Below are 7318 nucleotides of genomic sequence, written 5' to 3'. Positions count from 1 at the left end.
GTATACTCACGTGATCCAACAGTTGGTGTACCAATCTATACATAGTTTTAAACAACATTTTTGATATGCATGTGCATGGTATAAGTACTCCACTATACTTACTAGATATCACAATTCACATCTATAACGAAAATCTACTCATCTACAGACTTTTTCAATTACTAGAGTAAATAGGATTAAGATCATACCTTATTAGTCACAACAAAAGAATAAGGTTAAGTGACCAACTGTGTTCACAGTGTGCAATGTCAATTATGTTTTATTGATGTAGTGAACTAGTGATCATACATTATGTAGTATTAATCATATATGTTATTACTTTGATTACAAACCATAATTTTCTTATGTTTTTTATTGATCAATTGTGGATTACACATATCACGTTTGAATTACACAAAGTAACTTGTGTACGAGTTATGGTTCACAAATAATATATAGTGTTATTTATTACTAAAATCTGTCAACCACAAGCCACCCCACTATAATATAAGCGAAGCCACCCCACTATAATATAAGCGACCCTATGTGGCCGACCCAGAACCAGGTATTTTGTGTACCTTTACTCTGTACCAAGTTAAATAAATTACACCAGTGACAAGCCGCTAACCACCAGTTACTTATGTTGTGAGTTTGAAAGATATTTCATATATTTAAGTCTCTGTTTAATAAAATACAGTAATAAAAATTGCCATTGTTTAGACATGTATTTAAGTTTTCATTATTTAGACGTAGTCATGTAAAAAAAACCAAACGTTCGGTGAACTGTTCGTAAATCGTTCGGTGGAAAGTTCGTTTGTGTTTATTTAATAAACGAACTAACACGAACAAAATATTTGTGTTCGTTTCATTAAACGAACGAACATGAAAACATGTATCGTTTGTTCATTTATGTTCGTTTATTTATGTTTGTTTATGTCTGTTTGACTGTTTATTTATGTTTGTTTATGTCTGTTTGACTGTTTATTTATGTATTAATAGAGAATAATTATTTATTATATGGATGAGTCATTTAATTAAAGGTTTTATATTTTTGAACTTGTGCTCATTTAAGTGTTTTCATTTATCTTCGTTTATGTTTGTTGTGTTTATTTACTTTGTTCATCTATGTTCATGTATGTTTGTTTATCTTTGTTCAGCTATGTTCGTTTAGATTATAAACAAACGAACATAAATGTACACAAATGTTCATTCTTTTTAAATAAACGAAAATGAACATAAATATTTGTTCGATTAAGTGTTCGTATTCGTTTAAAGTTAAATGAGTGAACACGAACATGCCCTTGTTGTGTTTGTGCTTCGTTTACATGCATTCATTATTCACATTGATGAATACGTTGGTCTTAATCTTTAGGCTCTGATGATTTTATTTGAGTTCACTTGTGTTCGTGAACCGTTTGTTAACACATTCATTTCCTTAATAAACGAACACGAACATAAAATCTCATTCAGTATGTGTTCGTGAACACATTATTTCCTTAACGAGCGAACAAGACATTGTTCGTGTTAGTTCGGTTCGTTTACAGCCCTATTTAGACGTTAATTTAAGAACAAACAACCTTGTATTTATTTATAATGAAAATCTTCATAAAATATTAACAAACTTTAACTATTATACCAATTAGGTTACTCTAACTTTATATGTTTCAATTAGGTTACTCACCAACTTTTTATGCCTCAATTAGGTTACTCACATACGTTTATTTATTTATTTATTTATTTATTTTGTCTTAATTAGAATATATGATGAATTACTTGTTATCTTTTTGAATTATCATATTATTTTTTTGAACGGCTAATTATTATATCATTTGACTAAATTAATGTTAGATGAATTATATTTATTTTTTTTAGAATTCTAACCATACGTTTAAGCTTAAATGATAAAAAGTTAATTAGTGTATGAAATTTAAAAACTAAAAATATTTTAATAAAAAAGTTATTTCTAATAATAACAAAATTGAAATATGGTGTTTTTGGAGAAAACAAACACACCTAACTTTTTTATATTTTAATAATTAAAAAAAATGTTTTTTTTTAATTTATCAATTTCTTTAATTAATAAAATCCATGTCACTAATTTTAAATTTCATATCATCGGCCCACATTAGGTTTACAAAATTTTTGAAATGAAAAATATGTCACGTCACGCATAATTATCTATCTAAATGATAAATAAACCGTATAATTAGTACATAGTTGAAATTTGACTGATCTAAATGAAACAAAAAAAAATTGTGAGTAACCTAGTTGAGACAAAAAAAAGGTTTGCGAGTAACATAACTGAAACAAAAAAAGTTTCAGTAACCTAATTGGTGCAATGGTGAAAGTTTGTTACTACTTTATAAAGTTTCTCTTATAAAGAATGAACTAATTTTACTTAACTGTGAATTTTTTTAATTAAAACTCGTCGTCAGCTTGAGGGACTTGAACGCAATACCTCACAAACCTATGTGATTTAAAATCTTTGTGTTCTTTAATGAATGATCAAGTCCGTTAGGTAAAAGAAAAGGTAATGACATCTTAACTTACTATACTAATAAACAAAAATAATGATGCTTAGTTGTCATAATCACATTCAATTTTAGCATAAAGTCCTCTCTTAATCTTCTAATCTCTCTTCTCTTTAATCCATATTATCCATGGGTTATGGGTGAAAATGGTTTAACCCATGAATTACAACATTTTCAATATATTTCAAAATATTATGTACGCATTAATGATCATTTACAACAATTTAATCCCTAAAGTATAATTATGTTTAATGTAAACCTTAATTTTTATTTAATATGTTAACAACTTTTAACAATATATATAAGGACTTGTGAATTCAGTTTTATGCAAAGGTTCTCACTTCATATATATAAAGTTTTAGTCGTGCTACGTTATTTAAATTTTCAAATAATGTGATTATTCAATTTTGAATCTTTAATTTAAATTTCTAAACATAATCGTTCGGAAAAAAATTTAAACATTAAAATAATTATTAATTATACCTAAAAATTGGAATACTATAATTCATGTTTTTTTTCGAAAAGTAATTAAAAATTCTTTGGTCTATTTTTTGAAAACCATCAATTTTTATTATTGTTTCATAAATTTATTACATAATCAGTTTCAACAAAAGAAATAATCTCGGTTTCAACAACTACCGAACCATTTTATATACTTCTAATTTTTTTGGTTTTATTATTATTTTGAATCTATTTGAATTCGTTTTTACTGCGTATTCAAACTCATAGCAACATTTATTCGTTTACGTGTTTACCATATGAATGTAATTTTATTATATATTTAATTGATGTTTTACCTTTAAATTTGTGACTTTATTTCAAATATTGAACTGTATTAATTATTTTTATTTGATAAATTTCGTGTATTACACGAGTTAAAAAGCTAGTATAGGTAATAACCATAACAATAAAATTAAAAAACAACATCTACAATCAAAAGCTAAGAAAATACTTAAACAAAACTGAATTAAGTTAGTATTAAGATAACCATACAATATAACTTCCAAAAATTTAAAGCAACAAAATAAAACACTAAAAACAAAACATTCCCATAAATTCAAATGAAAACAACACATGATGAAATAACTGTCTAATTCATCATTTGAACAGCTTCTTTAGCCAAACCCTCTCCTTTGCCTTTGCTTTAGACTTGGAACCCATAATTCCACCATCCCATTTCTTCCTGTACTCATCATACTTGTCATTGAACCAACTGTTTTTACAATATTGTAAAAACGTTTTGGTTCAATTTCGATTTTGCACGCAACTAAAACCAAACCAAATTCAAGGTGACAATATTCATTTTTAGTTTTGAATGTTAAGTAATTTATACCCGAATGTATAATAATCAATTATTAGCACAACCGAAAAAACCAAAATCAAACGTTTTCAAGAGCTCATAACCAAACTTTCAATTTTTGTTTGGTTATAACCCAAAACGGATCCATAACAAAAGTATGAATCAAATGCTTTTTTAATGTTAAAGAAACTAACAAAAAAATTAACCATTAACTAACAAAAGAAATTAAGGCCAAATTTATTATGTTGTACCAAACTTTTGTTCAGCCCCAAACATTTCATGTTTCAAATCTAAATGTAACATCATACTTTTAATAATAATAACTAAAAAAATTTCGTTTGTTTGATGGTGTGTTATTATTAAACTAAGTTAAAATAAAAATAATAGAGTGTGAGCTTGGACAATAAAAGATGAAATAAGGGATAGTGATGGGCCTTATGTCCATGGACTTAAGGGTATATAAATCCCCTTAAACCTTCATAAAACACTCTTTTCCATCTTCTAGCCTCCCTACACACTTAAAAACACACACAAACACTTTCCCCATTTTGGACCTAGATCCTAGTTGATGAAAGGTTGAATCTCGTGTTCAATATCATCATACAACAAGATAAAATTGTCCAGATCCACATATTGGATCCAAGCCGAAGCAAAACCAAGCCTACAAGGTACGTTTTAGATGTAAAGGTTTACTTTTTGAGGTCGGGTTGCCCTAAGATTTGATACTAAGGCAAATCGGGCCTTATTATGTAAGAAAATTGTAAACTTGAACGTACACGAGATGTTTGTAATGAAACGAGACAAACGGGTAACGTTTGGACTGGGTCAATGCAAGAAAACGATGTGGTTATAGACCAAGGCTCGTTTCCTATGCAAGACGGGCAAAACGAGTCGAAAGGACAGGCTGGAAAGTGATAAGAATGGAAACCACATATGAATCGAGTCCTTAAGAAACCTGATTCAGCAGACAAAGTAATCAAATCGAGTTGATAAAGTAATCGAATCGAGTTGATAAAGTAATCAATTTGAATTGATAAAGTAATCAAATCGAATAGAAAAAAAGTAATCGAAATGAGTTGATAAAGTAATCTAATCAAATAGAAAAAGTATTCGAATCGAATAGACAAAGTAATCGAATCGAATAGAAAAAGTAATCGAATCGAATGGTCATTCGATTAGAATATGTCATTCGATTAAAACCTGTCATTCGATTATAATTTCACCCGATTAGAATGGTCATTCGATTAGGTTAGTTCAAACTTAAGTTTTTCTAATCAATTTCTGATTAAGTTTTTCTAATGAATTTCCAGCTCGACCCCAGCCAGGGGTTCTACCTCTTGGACTATGCTAGGGGCTGCTGCCCCTAGACCCCACTGCCAGGGGAGCTGTCCCGGACCCCCGTTAGCTAGGGGTTACACTAGCATAGAAGTATGATAAAGTTAGAGATAGTTAACTTATAATTATTACACAGTTAGTCGTGCACAACAAAATAGGGGTATTATAGTTAACTATGAGAAGCACAAGACACAGGTGAGTTTTTAGCCTCATTTACTTGTTATGTTTTCAGGGTTGTGTGCGTACTTGATGTGATTAATTGATACACTTACCTTAAGTGGTAAGTGTATGACATGTGATTGTTTTATGAATGATGTACGAATGATATATGAATGATATAGAAAAGATTAAGAGTATGTATGAAAGAATATGAATAAATATAAAGAAAGTAATGTATGGTTGTATGGTAAGAGGGTGGCAGACCCTAATGATATATGTGAAGGAGGGTGGCAAACCCTAATAATATCTATGAGGTTATAGGGCGAAAGGCTCTTTAAAATGTGTAAGTATGTATGTAAAGTAAGATAAAATATGAAAGTATGAAAGAATGTATGTATGAATATATGTATGTAAGAAAGAAAGGTAAACATGTAAAGTATATAATATGTATCTCCGGATGCGGATATGTAAGTAAGGGCATGAAATGTATGATTGCCTGATTAACTAGAATCACTCAGCGTAGCTGACTTTTTGTATGCACGTAGGTGAGTAGGATGAGACAGCTGGCTTGAAGAGGGGCACATGGCAGAAGCATAAAGAGGTTGGCACCTGAAGACTTAATTTATGATTTTTGAACTTAAATGACATGTTTTATATTGTTTAAATTTTAAGACTTATGTAATATATGGTTGACATTTATCTATTCCGCGAAAAGTTTTAATTAAGTCTAATATTTAGAACTGCGTTTATGAGTAAATCCAACACCAAAGTTGGGCACCGGGACCAGGGCTTTACAAGTTGGTATCAGAGCATAAGTTCGAGAGAAATAAGCATCCTATATGCTTAGTCTAGAAGAGAAAATGAGAGTTAAGTAAGAAATGATAGAAGTAGAAATGATCAAATAAACCGGTTCCTGGAACCGAACCGGTGGACCCGAACCGGAACCGAACCGGTTCCTACCCGTTTTTTGTAGGAACCGGACCCTATCTGATTCAACCCGATGATCCGTGACCGGTTCTTGCATTTCTGAGTGGGGGCGGGTAGGAACCGGAACCGAACCGGAACCGGTTCCTAACCGGTTCTAGCCGTTGGATCGAGTATAGCCGTTGGAAATCATTTTTTTGGCCGTTTTTTGACCGTTGGGGACAAAAATAGCCGTTTTTTGGCTCCCCCAAGCACCCCACTACTAGTATAAATAGGTATTTGGTGTCATGGGTTCATCACAACACTCAAAACGCAAACCCGAACGCAAAAAAATACAAAAAAACGCTATTACAACGTTTTGAGTTCTCTAATCTCTTGTTTTCTCTTCTTCTATATTCATATTTGTTGTTATGGCTGCCTCACAATCATCGGTTGGTCAAGGTTCCAACGCCGAACCAAGTTTTGTTCGTATTGTACCTCATAATCGTAATCAAGAGATTTGGTGCAATTGGGATTTGGTTGAATTGAGTGACCATTCATTGAAGGCTCGGTGCAAGTTTTGTGGGGTTTATTTAAACCCACTTTCGAATTCAAATTTGAAGAAACACATCGAAAAACCGTATTGCAAGGCGTTGAAAAAGAACGTCGATTCGCAACAAACGCAAATGGATAGTGAAGGCGGAATATTTACATACCAAATTGATCGAGTTCAAGATCGTATGGCGAAGTTTGTGATTCAAGAAGCTTTGCCGTTTAGCCACTTCGACAACCCTCGCTTAACCGCCATGATTCGAGATACGCTTCAACCACAATACACTCACGTAAGTCGTCATACTCTTAAGCGTTATTGTTTAAAATTGTGGAAGAAGGCCAAAGAGGTACTAATTGCATATTTTGAAAATATAAATACGGGAATAAACTTAACTAGTGATGTTTGGTCGGCTCCACATGGTCTACCCGAATCTTATTTTTGTGTCACCGCTCATTGGGTAGACCCGTCATCGTGGGAAATGATGAAACGCACCATTGCTTTCGAACTCTTTGAGTATCCACATACAGGAGATAATTTGTTTGAAATTTTAGATTATGT

The 7318-nt window shown here is 31.3% G+C and overlaps 1 pseudogene; it reads right to left on the bottom strand.

Moving 5' to 3' along the window:
- Positions 1 to 3600: 3600 nt before the first annotated feature.
- Positions 3601 to 7318, bottom strand: part of LOC143555302 (large ribosomal subunit protein eL8y-like) — a 38805-nt pseudogene continuing 35087 nt past the window's right edge.

Source organism: Bidens hawaiensis, unplaced genomic scaffold, assembly GCF_021521415.1.
Source record: "Bidens hawaiensis isolate Kalapana, Puna unplaced genomic scaffold, B.hawaiensis_p1.1 tig00018037_1, whole genome shotgun sequence".
In the NCBI taxonomy this organism is placed as follows: Eukaryota; Viridiplantae; Streptophyta; class Magnoliopsida; order Asterales; family Asteraceae; genus Bidens; species Bidens hawaiensis.
Note: the sequence above shows the minus strand (reverse complement) of the source record. Positions and strands in the feature narration are given on the sequence as shown.